The following is a 16362-nucleotide window of genomic DNA, read 5'->3' as shown; positions in this document are numbered from 1 at the left end:
TTTTCAATAATTGGGGCAAATGAGAATTGTAGCTTGAAACTTCTAGAAACTATCAAGTTGCTTATTATTAATTTTTCTATAGGCTGAAGCTACATTCATTCCCTTGCTCCACTTCCTCCAGGTTATTGTTAGATAGAGTGAATGGAAGAGGCAGACAGAAGTGTTTTCAAAAGGACAGCTCTTTATTTGGCAACTATTTACAATCCAGCAAAACCCTTTTATAGGGAGCTGCCAGATAATCTAGCCAATCAGCAGTCAGTATTTTCCCTCCAGAATGGAAGACTTGATTGAAGTCTATGTGCTTCAGTCTGAGAATGTAACACCCCTCCCCTCTTAGTTGGGCTAACCCAATGTGTGATGTAGTTAAGCAGACATGCAGGGCATTTAGTTTTTTTATTTTTATTTATTTACTAGAGTTGGTTCAACCCCCTGCTGGAGTAGGAACCCTACATCACCCCAGACAAATGGTAGGCCAATCTCTTCTTGAAAGTCTCAAGTGTTGGAGCAAAGCAAGCTCTGCAAGCAAGCTGTTCCACTGGTTGATCGCTCTCAACGTTAGAAAGTTCCTCTTTGTTTCTAGGTTAAATCTCTCTTTGGTCAGCTTCCATCCGTTGTTTCTTGTCTGGCTTTCTGGTGCTTTGGAAAACAGCCTGACCCCCTCTTTTTTGTGGCAGACTCTCAAGTATTTGAAGAGTGCTATCATGTCTCCCCTGGTCCTTCTCTTCGCTAATTATCCATGCCCAGTTCATGCAATCTCTCTTCATATGTTTTAGTTTCCAGACCCCTTATCATCCTGGTTGCTCTCTTTTGCACCTTCTCTAGTGTTTCTATGTCTTTTTTGTAATGTGGTGACCAAAACTGAACGCAGTAATCTAGGTGTGGTCTAACTAGGGCTTTATAGAGTGGTATTAGTACTGTACCTCCCTAGTCTTAGAGTGTATGCCTCTATTGGTGTAATTTAGGATTATATTGGCTTTCTTGGCTGCCACTGCATGTTGCTGGATCATATTTAGTTAGTTGTCCACCAAGACTCCAGGATCTCTCTCGCAGTCACTGCTATTTAGTGTGGTTTCACTCAGTTTGTCTCTTGGATTTTTCTTACCTAGGAGTAGGATGTTACTCTTCTCTGCAATGAACTTCATTTTATTTGTTTTAGCCCACTGTATGAGTCTGTCAAGGTCCATCTGTACCTTGAGCCTCTCCTCAGGGGTATTGGCTACTCCTGCCAGCTTGGTGTTATCCGCAAATTTAATTAGTGAAGAGTACTGGGCCTAGGACTGAACCTTGTGGAACCCTGCTGCTTATTCTTTTCCATGTGGACTTGGACCCATTGAGGACTACTCATTGGGTATGGTTGGTCAGCCAGCTGTCAATTCACATGGTTGTGTTGCTGACTATCCCACTTTTTAAAAAAATTGCAGAGTAGTAGGTTGTGGTCCACTTTGTCAAATGCTTTACTAAAATCCATGTATATTAAGTCCACTGCATTTTTCTGGTCTATTGATTTAGTCACAGTGTTGAAGAATGAAAATGAGGTTGGTTTGGCATGAATTGTTCCTGACAAACCTATGTTGGCTCTTGGTTATTATCTTGTTTGTTTCTAAGTAGTGGCAGATCAGTTTCTTGATTATTTTTCCTAGTATTTTCTCTGGTATTGATGTTAGGCTGATTGGTCTGTAGTTACCTGGGTCTGTTCTCAGTTGGTCTTTAAGACCTGTACAGCTCAGTTGGAGCCGGGTGAGTGGTCAGGTCAAACAAGCTTCTGCTGCTCCTGGCCCCAACCAATGGAAATTTCTGGATTTTGGCCCTGGGGCATGGCTGGAGCTTTGAGGACTGGTTCGCTTGGAGCTCGCCCCTCAGCATGAGCATCACTAGGTAAATCTTCCATACTTGGTCGGTTCCATACTCCTCTCTGTTAGGAGCGAGTGATTGCTCCTATTGGTTAGGTGTTGGCTCAGAAGTTAGTTCTGGTAGCCTAAGAGTGGAGTGGCTGAGTTAGCCTTAGAGTTGGTCAATATGCTGCCTCCAGCTTCTACTGTCCTTGAGCTCTACTCAGTAAGAGTGAGGCCTGGTGATCTCTGTGATCATGGCAGAAACCCGGAGAGGACCCCCAGCATGGCTGTGGATGTATACTTGATCCCCTATGGTAAAGTGTCAGAGGTGATTATGGGAGTCTACTGGAGCCTCAGCAGAGAAGTTAGCTGATCTAGGTGAGTTCATAGTTGGTGACCCATTTGAAGTTTGGAAGGATTTCTACCAGTGGTGGCACTAAAAGTAATATGCTGCACTAATTAAAAAAAAATATTGATTTGGGCTTGCCAATTGCCTCAGCCCATGAGTGAAAGGCCTTTTTTAACTGGTCTCCCCATTCAACATCCGTGTTCCCATGCTGGGTTGAAGTGACTCAATGTGTGGGTGTCATCATGTCAGCTGAGTTGGCACTTTAGAAAGGCAATTTGTCGAAGACTTACTGCCCCGGCTGGATTGTGAGGTTGTCAGTTGTTTTCTGCCCTATCTACCTTCCAATCCCACCTTCGTCGTTAAATAGGGTGAGTGGCAGACAGAAATGGCTTCAAAGCAACAGCTCTTTATTTGGCAACTATTTACAATCCAGAAAAGGCTTTGTCTATCAGCCATCCCTTTGATAGGGAGCTTCCAGACAGTCTAGAATGGAGGAAATGACTGAAGCCTATGTGCTTCAGTCTCTGAGAATGTAACAGTTATGAACTTTATATAACTAGGCATAGTCTATACAAGCTTTGATTTGTGAGACAAGATGTTGGTTAAGACATGAGTCTTCTCTATGCCATCACATTGGGAAGGCTAAAGTTGGCTCAGATTTATCTAGTATTAGCCTGTCCGTAAAGGTCTGAAAAAAACTGCGTTCATCTACCACTATGCCTCTCCATCTCCCTTCCTCTCTTTCTCTCTTTCTTTCTTTCTCTCTTTCTCCTCCCTCTCTCTGTCTCTCTTCCCTCTCTCTCTGTGCCTCTCTCTCTCTCTTTCCCCCTCCTTTCCCCTCTCTCTCTTGCTATCTCTCCATCTTTTTATCATTTGCCTGCCTGCCCATTTATCTAGATCTCTTAATGAAGGCCATAAAATTCCTTGATCAAATCTAAGTGTATTGTTCCATGTGACACACTCATGGTAATATAGAACCTTTCCTAGTCAAGTGAAAACCATGAGAATGGCATGTCAAAGAGTGTGACATGGACACAATAAGCACTGTCATCCTGTCACTTTGGGCCTTGACTTTTTTATTACCAAGTGAAATTTTTGCTTAGCAAAAGGAAGATAAAACTTCAGTGTACAATTGTTGAATATGGTTCAATGGTTCGTGTGCACCAGGGCAATTGAAGAGAAAAATGGAGAACAAGATGCTATGAATAGAGAAAAGCAGTTCAAAGAAGGCCTCGGTATGCTCTTTGTCTCTGCAGTTGATACTGAAATGTTCCAAAGACGTGGCCACTCCTCCTTTTGAGCTTTATAAGAAACCAAACGTAAAAAGAGCCTTTCTTGGCAATCCAAAGAAGCAGAAAGAAAGAAATCAGATAGCAGCACCTTGGTGAGCCTGTGTTGTTGCCAAGCAGATTATATGGAGTGATCTGTAAGCACTGAACTGTGGTTGAATTATGAGCAGGAACTCTCTCCTGCTTTTGTTCAGCCTTCTGGGAGATGGGACGTTTCCGGCCTACTAATGTCACAGCATGACCTGTTAATAACCTGTGAAAGTGCCTGCCCAATCAAAAGCCTCGCTCTTCCCTCAGGACAGAGCAGCTGCAGTCACATGGACTGAATGCTTCACTTGTATGCGGTTCATTGAGAAAAATTCAAGCATGTGGTCTGAGGTTCCCCTGTTGACTGTCTGGAGATGATGATTTATCCCATCTGCTCCCGCTGCCTGCAGCTCCCGGAAACCTTTCGAAGTTAATGCCGCTCTGGGTCATACATAGGATTTTTAATGAAACCCCAGCTGCTGCCCAACTGTCTGTGGATATCAAACACATTTGAATTGACTTCTCACAAAGGGTGGGAGAAAAATCTCTTGTTTTTGTCTAAATCACACAGCAGCATTTATGCAAATGATAAACCACAAGGCACGAGAGCCAGTTTGGGGTAGTGGCTAAAACATCAAGCTAGAAACAAGGAGCGCTAGTCCTGCCTTGGGTATGAAACCAGCTGCATGACGTTGGGCCAGCCGCCTCTCAGTGCTCGGAAGGAGGCAATGGCAAACCACTTATGAAAAATCTTGCCAAGGAAATTGTAGGGATTTCTCCAGACAGGCTCTGAGAATCGGACATGATTGAATAAAAGAAAACAAAGCCACAAGGCAACCAAATTTTGCCCCTAGCAGCTGCTTCATGGACTATATTTCTCTAATGCTCATTATAGTCCTTGCTTTAGGAAACAGGACAAAATACAGTGCTACCTCTACTTAAAAACCTTTTTGGTGAGAACCAGGTGTTTAAGATTTTTTGCCTCTTCTTAAGAACCATTTTCTACTTAAGAACCCAAACCCGGAAAAATTTCCCAGGAAATTTGAGAGCGGCACGAAGGCCTGGACAGTTTCCTGCCATTCCCCATTTAATCCCAGCCATCTCGGGTTTTTCTGGGCTGCCAAAGGAGCTTTTCGGTGGTGCTTAAGGAGGCTTTGGCAGTCCAGAGCGAACAAAGCATTTTCCTTTCTCTGGGAGCTTGGAGAGAGAGTAAACCTCTGTCAGCACTCAGAGAAAAGAAACGCTTCCTTTGCTCTGGGCAGCAACTGTCTTCCTCCTAGGTTTGCACTCATTATTTGCTTTTACAAATAATGCTGGTGAGACCACATTTGGAATACTGTGTTCAGTTCTGGAGACCTCACCTACAAAAAGATATTGACAAAATTGAACGGGTCCAAAGACGGGCTACAAGAATGGTGGAAGGTCTTAAGCATAAAATGTATCAGGAAAGACTTAATGAACTCAATCTGTATAGTCTGGAGGACAGAAGGAAAAGGGGGGACATGATCGAAACATTTAAATATATTAAAGGGTTAAATAAGGTCCAGGAGGGAAGTGTTTTTAATAGGAAAGTGAACACAAGAACAAGGGGACACAATCTGAAGTTAGTTGGGGGAAAGACCAAAAGCAACATGAGAAAATATTATTTTACTGAAAGAGTAGTAGATCCTTTGGACAAACTTCCAGCAGACGTGGTAGATAAATCCACAGTAACTGAATTTAAACATGCCTGGGATAAACATATATCCATCCTAAGATAAAATACAGAAAATAGTATAAGGGCAGACTAGATGGACCATGAGGTCTTTTTCTGCCGTCTGACTTCTATGTTTCTACATTGATTCCTATGGGAAAAATTGCTTCTACTTAAAACTTTTCTACTTAAGAACCTGATCATGGAACGAATTAAGTTCTTAAGTAGAAGTACCACTGTATTAGCAAACTAACCTTAACATTTCTTTAACACGTCTTTAAATACAAACAAAGGCAGAAATGCAAAAAAGAGGTAAAATCTTGTAGACCTTGTGATATCCGTGTGTGTGTGTGTGTGCGTGTGTGTGTTGATAAAGAGATATTGAAAATATCTTGTTTAACGTTTTTGAAAGGAGATATTGAAGAGATATTGAATGTATAATCATTGCCCTTAAATAAGTACACCTTGTTTAGCAAATGACTTATTTTAGTGATGTTTGGAGTTACAAAGGCAATGAAAAAGTAGCTCTGCAACTTTTATGACCTACACAGGTCTGCAAGAAAAGGAAAAATGAAGTAAGATTGTGAGCGCAGCTACATATTCACTTAGCAACTGCTTTGCTTAGTGACGAAGTTACTATTCCAAGCTTTTGTACCTAAATGAGGAATACCTGTACATATTAATTTAACTCCCATTCAATTTTTAGGAGTATTTGCCATGGTTATTTTTAGAAGTCTGGATAAATTAATATTTCTACTATTGAGAGCTGGCTTAGGATAGTTATATGTTGTAGTAGATACAGCACTGGCTGTACATTAGCAGGGACACATTCCTGGCACCTTGTAATTCCTGGAGAAACTGTGTTTCAGCCCCAGGGGATAAAGCACAAACTTAATTACACTGTCTACTATGCCCATTGCTGAATAAGGAGCTGATTTCTGAATGTGTTTGCAATCCATGCATAGTGATGATAAACTAGAACAAAGGTTATGATGCCTTGGACCTATTTAAAATGTGGAATGGATGGTTGAGTAGTAATTTTGTTTAAATAACTGAGCACCTGCATAGAGCCCCATTATAACTTCATAGAATTGTTTGTCATGAACTATTTGCCTCAAAAAATTTACAAAAGTAAGATAGCTCCTTTCATCTTCAGATTATTATCTGTTACTACAGCTCTTATTTTTCTTCATCTTCTCCTAACACATCTTCAATTTTTAGAGGTGTTAATCAGGACATTCAGTGTATACCTGCAGGTGTTCAATGGATTTATGACCCTGAGGAACTCATTTTGCAAGTGTTACCATTGCAAGAATAACCCCACACCCTCAAATGGACATAAAGTGTCTTTTTTTTTTGCCTTGATGCAAGTCTCTCAGTTGACAGCTATAAGTACTGTCAAGCATTTGCTAAGCAATTCATTGGAATGTTTCCTTTTGTTTGAGTCATTCTCTAGAGCAAACTTTATAATCAGCATATTCCAAAGTTATGGTAGCCTCTTCAACTTCTTCCAATCCTTTTAACACAATGGTTCTCAACCTTTCTAATGCTGCGACCCCTTAATCCAGTTCCTCATGTTGTGGTGACCTCCAACCATAAGTCTAGTGCCAATTCTCCCCACAGAGCAATAAGCTGATTGGCAGGAAAGTCAGAGGGATACGCCTACTGTAAACGCCTGATTGGTCGGATTGTAAAAATATGTTCCAAGGTATCCAAGGTTAGTTCCTAACACCAAGGGAAATTTGTCTTTTCCCATAGTCTTAGGCGAACCCTGTGAAACGGTCATTCAACCCCCAAAGTGGTCCCTACCCCCAGGTTGAGAACCCCTGTAAATTTAACATGTCTCAAAAGTTATTTATTATTATTATCATTATTATTTATTAGATTTGTATGCCGCCCCTCTCATCTCTTTACAGATTGATCAAATTTTCCATCACCTTCAGAGGATCATCACCTTGTTACCATGCCGTAATTTACATCAAGGATATTTTTCATTGATGGTTTAAAGGTTTCTAAAACAGAAGCATTTGGTGGCATGAGTATGTAAAAGGGAAAAAATGCTTAGGAAGTCAAGCCTTAAAGATAATTCTTTGAAATAATTGTAGGCAGTAATTAATTTTGCTGCATTGTATAAAGCAGGGCATGCATTTTTCCCAACGGTTGCCATAGTCTTAAGCAACAACAGCTTTTGCCTCATGTACCATACCAAGAACCATTCATAAAAATAATTCCTTAGAGCCATTCTTTAGATTCCAAACACAGCAAGACGTTCATAGCCTGTAATGTAAGAGATGACAAGTGCACAGAAAAATGTATTAATTCTGTCCATATATTCTCAAAGGTAAATCTAACTAGTTTTACCATTCCAGTAAAATGGATTTTGGATTGCTGAGACATGCAATAAGTAATTGATTGAGGTGAACATAAAAAATAGCACACAGCACGTCAGGTTTTCCATTTTTGTTCATGTCCCCATCCATTTTTCTTATGTGTATGAGATATGGAAGGGTGGCTTAATGGTTGGAGTAGAATTTTCTATCTGATTGGGAAACCTGTTTTATGAGTATCCTCCAGAGGTGGGTTCCTTCCAGTTTGGACCGGTTTTCCCGAACTGGTAGTAACCCACTGGTGACGTCACGGAACAGGATCTGTCAGTGCAGGGCCATGAAGGCTGCCATTTAAGAAAAAAAAAATTACATTTTTTTTGGGGGGGGATTGTTTTTCTTTTTCTTTTTCTTCTGCACATGCACAGAAGCTAAATTTTTGACACTGCACATGCACTGGCACTGCACACTGCACATCTTGTTTTTGGCTTTTTAAAGGGGGATTTATTTCTGATTTTTTTTGGTACTGCAAATGCACACGTGGTCACACAGCATGGCCTCACAGCATGGGAGTAAACAAACCAGCAGCGGGGTAAGTTAGAGCCCACCTCTGGTGTTCTCATCACACAGATCACTCTGCTCACTTGTTCAGATTACAATGATACCTCATCTTACAAACCCCTCGTCATACAAACTTTTCAAGATACAAACCCAGGGTTTAAGATTTTTTTGCCTCTTCTTCCAAACTATTTTTACCTTACAAACCCAAGCCGCCGCCACTTGGATGCCCCGCCTCCAGACTTCTGTTGCCAGTGAAGCACCCGTTTTTGCGTTCCTGGGATTCCCCTGCTGGTATTCCTGTACAGCATCACAAAAACACATAAGTCTGGAGGTGGGGTTTCCCATGGAAGGGAGCCTCAGGGGAATCCCAGCAGTGCAAAAACGGGCACTTCGGCTGGAAAAAGGGGTGAGTTTTGGGCTTGCATGCATTAATCGCTTTTCCATTGATTCCTATGGGAAACATTGTTTCGCCTTACAAACTTTTCACCTTACAAACCGGATCCTGGAACCAATTAAGTTTGTAAGACAAGGTATCACTGTACTTCAAAATATAGAACAGCTCTGATTGTGCACAACCTTGTCAGCTAAAAGGTTATAAGCAGTGATGGGCTCCTATAGGTACGGCCAGGTACACAGTACCAGTAGCAAAATTTTGGTCAGGTACATAGTACTGGTAGCAAAATATTGGTGTTTCCCCCCCCCCCCCTTCTTGGGTATGTTTTTCCTATCGCAGTAAATGAGTTTGAATGTGTATAATTTTAGAAGAACTGTGGATGTGTGTGTGTACATACACTTTACAGAGTAGATAATCAGGGGTGGGCTACTGCCTGGATGGGGTAGAATGCAATGGGGTAGCGAAAATGAGGCTCCAGAGCACCCAATTTGCACTGAAAGATGTTGAAACAAAATGCATAAGCCATGCCCACAGTGTGGTAGTAAAAATTTTGGTAGCCCATCACTGGCTATAAGTCACATGTAAATTTTACACCCTCTGTTGCCTGTGAACAAGGATGAAAGAGGAATGCCTAGAAAACAAGACTGATACTGCACTTCAGCAATTATAATTATAATTATAATTATAATTATAATTATAATTATAATTATAATTATAATTATAATTATAATTATAATTATAATTATAATTATAATTATAATTATAATTATAATTATAATTATAATTATAATTATAATTATAATTATAATTATAATTATAATTATAATTATAATTATAATTATAATTATAATTATAATTATAATTATAATTATAATTATAATTATAATTATAATTATAATTATAATTATAATTATAATTATTATTGCTGTTGTTGTTGCTGTTGCTATTGTTATTGTTGTTGTTGTTGTTATTATTATTATTATTAGATTTGTATGCTGCCCTTCTCCGAAGACTAAAACAAAATATTGTTTTAGTGAATTAATTTTTAGCCAATTCTGATGGTTTAAAAATTGCACTGATTTTATGAATAGTAGTCAATTCAATTGTCATCAGTCTGCAGATTTTATTTGTGTCATCACTTTTTTTATACCGTTCATCATTTAGTATCATAATTAGAATTCCCACTTATTAGTTCTCCTGAATTGTATTTTACTGAAGATAACTATAAACATGCACTTTTCAATTTGTGAAATAAACCTAGGTTTCATCTGTGAAATGCAGACTTTAATTATCTCTTTCAGGAATATATTTTATTTGATGATCACTGGAAATGTTCATCTACATCTCTTTTTTTGAGATTACTGTTATATTTCCCTCCATGTGGTCAATTCAAAGATAGCTTTTTTGCCTGTGTGACAGGTGGAGGACAAGCGAATGGAGAAAAGAGAAATGACCTACAGATGGTTATGGTAGGGAACTTTAAACTAAACTGATGTGTGGCCTGCAGCATTTCCTTCCTTTCCTTCCTTCCTTGGTGGATGAAGGGTGAAAGAGGTTAATGGCAGTTCAAGGCACTGATGAGATAAACTATTCCACTGTCAGCAATTATCTGAATTTTCACTTGTTAAAAGCAATTAATTTTGTCTTTATGGCCACATTGGCAGAATAAAATTCTTCTACATTCATTCAGCATAAATTTTAATAGCATTAATTACTTACAGAGAGAGAGAGACACACACAGAGAGAGCTTTAATAAGTATAGATCATTTTCTTCCATATAGCCAAGGCCCAGGGAGACAGATTTGAGGCTTCAGATAGGCTCCAGATTTAAGCTATAAAAGCTTTTTCTGGCTTTTCCAAAATAGTGGAGAAAAACAGTGGAGAAATTCACAAACCAGCTGTTTTTAGTCGTGCTATGTCATCTCATTATATTAGATTGGTCTATTAACTATTTGGGTTGTGTAAAACACATGGGATATTAGCTATGAGTAAGGAATAAGAAAAGTGAGAAATGTTTTGAATAAATATTTGAGAAAACTTATGGTATGGGGAGCGATAATTAGAATTCTCACTTATTAGTTCTTCTGCAATGCATTTTACTGAAGATGCACTTTTCAATTTGCGAAATAAACCTCAGTTTCATCTGTGAAATGTAGATTTTAATGATCTCTTTTAGGAATATATTTTATTTGATGCTGTTCATTTACTTCTCTTTTTTGAGTTGACTGCTAAATCTCTGGAATCTGTGCTCTTTGGCATGTAACATTAATTAAGACTTTGAGGGCCATTGTTTAAGGGCATACTGGAAGGTTTTTCAACCATCCTGTCAGTGATTACTATTTTTGCCCCATGCTTGAACTGCATAATAGATGGATTGGCTTATTTTTTTTAGTTAGTGATTTATGTTCCACCTGTTATTCAGGAGCTAAAGGCATCATAGCTATATTTTTTTCTCTTCCTGCTTTTGAGGAGATCGATTGGAGAGAACGTGAATGGCCCCTAGTCACCCAGTAGGATTAAGTTGCTGAAAATGGGTTAGAGCCTGAATCTGGTGCCAGCCCCACACCTTAATCCCTTCATCAAACTCTGGCTCTCAATTTATCAAATCTACATAAAAACGCACACATATAAGGCTTTCTCCTCCTGCACCAGTGATTTTGCTTGCATATTCTGACATGCTGGATAGAAGACAGCTCTTCCACTTAGAAATGCAGTGAGATGAGGTAGGATCTATGGAAGGTCAAGTAAAAAAAAGGGATTGTTTAGTGAGGGAGGAGAAAGGAAGGAGAATTTGAGAAAGTGGAAATCGAATGGAGGGGCCTTGAGGGACTTGTATAGCATGGATGGTGGTGGAAAAAGTGTGAGGGTGCCAGGGTACCACTATCAGCCAACAATTCTGAGTTATAAATGAGCAATGAGAGCATATGAGAAAAGGAAGACCAAGGTTCCGTTAAGGAGAGGGAACCATGGGAAAAGTGTGAGCTGGATTTGAAAGCCCAAGGAGGGCATGTTTTATACAAACTTCTTACAATCACTACCAACTATCTGTATTGGTCATCATTAGTAAAGACGTAATTGTTAGCTGAGTCTCCAGCCTGGTTCATGCCTGCCTTGTGAGTAGAGATGTGAGTGCTTATTTGTAGACACATGTATAAGATGCCAAAAAGCAAATTTCATAGCTACTGGTACCACCCATATCAAATAGTATCTTGCCCTGTTTCTTATTCAATGCAGTAGATACACACACACACACACACAAACACACACACTGTGTTAAATCTGTCCATTCACATATCATCTTCTTTTGCACTTGCCTTCACAGATTCTCTACTTTCATAATGAGACATGCCATGCAAACCACATTAATTACATGCCAATTTAGAAGGTCTCAATGAAATCCTCATCAGTGTAAATGCCACCATCTGCTGGTGACATTTTGGTAAAGAGTGGGTGGTTCTGTGAATTAACACCACTGTGCTCAGTGTAATAAACCTTTGCCCTTAATTGAGAGCTTCAGTAACGATAAACTCTATACCAAATATATAAAGCACAATAATGATAATTCATTGAACCAAGGCAACAGTAGAAATTGAAACACAAGGATTTTTATCTAAACATTTGCTTCATATAACTTATAACCTATCAGGAAATTGTAGAATAACATTTCTTAAAATAGAAAAAATAGACAAGTTATAGATATAATATGACATATAATTAATGCATTAGATTGGTGAAAGGTTCTATTTTCAGAATTAAGCAGGAAGAAACATCAAAGGGTAGCATTTATTTAGTATACAATGTCATTTATTATTGATGGAAAGCTCTAGAGTCTAACCATATTGGGACTGTATCTCATATTAGCTCTCAATATGATGCATGATGGTAACAAAAGCTGGCAGCTGGTGCATGTGCCAAGCTAAACAAAAACAACCAAACAAAAACATCTGGTTCCTTGTGCTTTTGGAAAAGCATTTTTTTCTTCTGAAACTCAATGATACATATACACATCTCTGAGTTCAGCCTATTCTTCTTTTTGCGAAAGTTGTAAAATCACAGATAACTTATACCGTAGATTTCCTCCACTAGCTAGAAGATCTGAAAAGATTCTAATTTCCAGGTTAGCCCTACCCTAATTCTCCAACATGCTGAACAACTGCATTTTTCTGGAACTGCAGCAGGTTCCCAGTAGCATTTTGTTCAAAGTCCTGATAAAGAGTAACATAATTATAATGATACTAATTTAGTATTACTGTATAAGCATTCATGTTGCAAATATTCACCATTGTTCCTTTGCATACTTCACAAACAATGTACACCATAATTTAAACAAATCAAATCTAGCTACATGGCCAAATCAAGCGGCTTTTAACTCATGAATGTCTGGAGCAGTGTTTCTTTAGCTTGGCAATTTGAAAATGTGTGGCCTTCAACTCAGCATGGCTGTTGCGGGAATCTTTGAAGTTGAAGTCCACACACCTTCAAGTTACCAAGATTGAGAAACACTGGTCTGGAGATTGGAGCGATCTAATGGCTGATTTTACACAATACTAATGTTACCACAATCAGATTAGTATGATAAAATAACATACACAAATTCTCAGGCACAGATTTAATACGCTCAGGATTTAATATTCTTTATATCCCAAATTGATCTGGGAGCTGTCTATAGGAAAAGAGGGGGCATAGAAATTTCTCATGCACTAAAACTAACTGGGTATTTTAAAATACGCCTGTTAATTAAACTAAAAAATATAATGTAATAAATCCTGAAGCCCCTGCTTTTTTGCTAATTGTGGAGGAGTAATGGGCACTTGTAAAAAATTTAGATGAAGTAGAAAATGTCATTGAATATTTCTTTTTGACCATCTTAAAATATGGTGATATAATAGAATAATTTAACAATTTATTTAAAAGGAACTATATTATTTGAAGCAAATTCATATTTTCTTTTTTATCAGGATTAATATTATAAAGTATAGAGTACATTAAAATTATAAATTAAATTAGTAAAATGGATAAGTTTTTTTTTAGTATATTCTAATCCAAAATGATGAACCTTACATGGAAAAGACACATGAGGATCCTTTTTGATATATTCCAACATTGTCTGTGGGAGATTAATTTGTCTCCATTATTCATAAACAGTTCCATTATATTGATATTTATAAGAAAGTGATAACAGTGTCTCATGATGTCTGGCTTTAACTTCAGGTAATAAATACAAAACAGAAGTAAAACAGTTATGCAAATTGCAGGTCAAAAGCAATGAGGGCTACAATAAATTTGAATCACAATTTCCTAAAGTTGTTAATGAGACACAGAAGATATATTGACACTGGGGATAAAATTTAACCTGTATAAATCTATCTCAGAAAATATACAGTAATACCTCGACTTACGAATTTAATTGGTGCCGGGAGGAGGCTCGTAAGGCGAAAAGCTCGTAAGACGAAACATTGTTTCCCATAGGAATCAATGGAAAAGCGATTAATGCGTGCAAGCCCAAAAATCAAAAACCGACCATCACCACCGAAGGAGGCTTGATCCTCCCGATCCTCCCCGCCCCTTTGCCATGCATGTCATCCTGCATGCAGGATGCCATGCAGTCAGGAAGCTCATCCTTCTCCCCCCCCAGCCAAAAACACAAAGGCGGTCTGCCAGGCGGCTCCCCCCGCTCCGTGCCTCCTTTCTGTTTGTTTTGTCTCTGGGTCTGCGGAGGGAGGGAGCGAAGCAGAGCGGCGCGGCAGGCGAGGCGACCGCCTCTCCGTTCGCCAAGCACCACAGGGAAGGAGGGAGAGAGAAGCAAGCGGGCAGCCGCCGCGGCAGAGGCCAAGTCTCGCTCCAGGCTTTGTCCCCTCCGAGCGCTCACCGCCTGTCCCTGTCAGCGGCCCAGCCACCTTCACCCACCCGGAAACTGCCAGAGGGGCTCCTCCAGAGGGGTGCACGGGGAAGGGCTTGAGCCGCCGCCTTCTCCCTTCCCTATGGGAGCGCGCACCTCTTGTCTGCCCGGCCTGAGAGGCACGAAACTGCAGCTCATGCCGGGCGGCCCGCCTGGAATGCCAGCAATGACGCCGGGTCGATTGCCGAGCGGGGGCAGGGCGCGGGAGGAGGCAGCGCCGCACCGGACCCCTCAGGCCGCTCCGCCCGGGATGGGGCTTCTTTGGAGGGGCGCACGGGGAAGGGCTTTAGCCGCCGCCTTCTCCCTTCCCCGTGGGAGCGCCGCACCTCTTGTCTGCCCGGCCCGAGAGGCACGAAACCGCTGCTTATGCCGGGCGGCCCGCCTGGAACGCCAGCAATGCCACCGGGCCGATTGCCGAGCGGGGGTGGGGCGCGGGAGGAGGCAGCGCTGCACCGGACCCCTCAGGCTGCTCCGCCCGGGATGGGGCTCCTCCCAAGCCCCCGTGCGTCCCTCCGGAGGATCCCCATCCCGGACGGAGCGGCCTGAGGGGTCCGGTGCGGCGCTGCCTCCTCCCGCACCCCACCCCCGCTCGGCAATCGGCCCGGTGGCATTGCTGGCGTTTCAGGCGGGCTGCCCGGCATAAGCGGCGGTTTCGTGCCTCTCGGGCCGGGCAGACAAGAGGTGCGGCGCTCCCACGGGGAAGGGAGAAGGCGGCGGCTCAAGCCCTTCCCCGTGCGCCCCTCCGAAGAAGCCCCATCCCGGGTGGAGCGGCCTGAAGGGTCCGGTGCGGCGCTGCCTCCTCCCGCGCCCCGCCCCCGCTCGGCAATCGACCCGGCGTCATTGCTGGCATTCCAGGCGGGCTGCCCGGCATAAGCGGTGGTTTCGTGCCTCTTGGGCTGGGCAGACAAGAGGTGCGGCGCTCCCACGGGGAAGGGAGAAGGCGGCGGCTCAAGCCCTTCCCCGTGCGCCCCTCCGGAGGAGCCCCATCCCAGACGGAGCGGCCTGAGGGGTCCGGTGTGGCGCTGCCTCCTCCCGCGCCCCGCCCCCGCTCGGCAATCGGCCCGGTGGCATTGCTGGCGTTCCAGGCGGGCCGCCCGGCATAAGCGGCGGTTTCGTGCCTCTCGGGCTGGGCAGACAAGAGGTGCGGTGCTCCCACGGGGAAGGGAGAAGGCGGCAGCTTAAGCCCTTCCCCGTGCGTCCCTCCGGAGGCGCCCCTTCGGAGGAGCCCCTCTGGCGGTTGTCCGGGCAGGTGAAGATGGCTGGGCCGCTGACAGGGTCAGGCGGTGAGCGCTCGGAGAGGCTCGTATCTCGAATTTGAGCTCGGGAGTAGAGCAGAAATATCTCTCCACTCCTAGCTCGTATCTTGAAATGCTCGTATATAGAGCAGCTCGTATCTTGAGGTACTACTGTATCAATAAAATGTTTGATACAAAAAATGTTAAGAGTTTATGAGAGAAGATAATGATATATCATGTTATTTGCTCACAAGTACCTTTTAAACATGGGAAATAAACATGCTAAACTTAAATAAAAATATGGTACATGAATCATGCCCTTGCTTGATTACTGATCAGGATATGTGCTCATTTTAGGATGGCCATTGAAGATGACCTAAACTATTCAGCTAGCACTAAATGTGCCTGTGGACAAATGGGTATAACAGAATAATACTATGATGTGGGGACTTCATTGGCTGCCTATTTTAATCCAGTGTTTTTAGATAATAAAATATCTCCTCTAAAGGCCCCTACAGCTTGGGTCCTTGCTACCATCATAGACCAGGGGGCCAGAGAGGCAGATACCAGGATGATTACCAATTCCAAAATAACAGGGGGATCCATCATATGACTGTTGGCCACTCCAATGCTGCCTAAGGGGAAAAGTTCCACATCACCGTTATTATTGATGGGACCCCATGTAAAATGGAGCAAGACACCGATTCCGTTTTCACTATAACGTTCTGGGATACCTTGAGGCAAGTCCAGTCAGGCATT

The sequence above is a fragment of the Erythrolamprus reginae genome, chromosome 6 (assembly GCF_031021105.1).
Source record: "Erythrolamprus reginae isolate rEryReg1 chromosome 6, rEryReg1.hap1, whole genome shotgun sequence".
In the NCBI taxonomy this organism is placed as follows: domain Eukaryota; kingdom Metazoa; phylum Chordata; class Lepidosauria; order Squamata; family Dipsadidae; genus Erythrolamprus; species Erythrolamprus reginae.
This window is presented reverse-complemented; position numbering follows the sequence as displayed.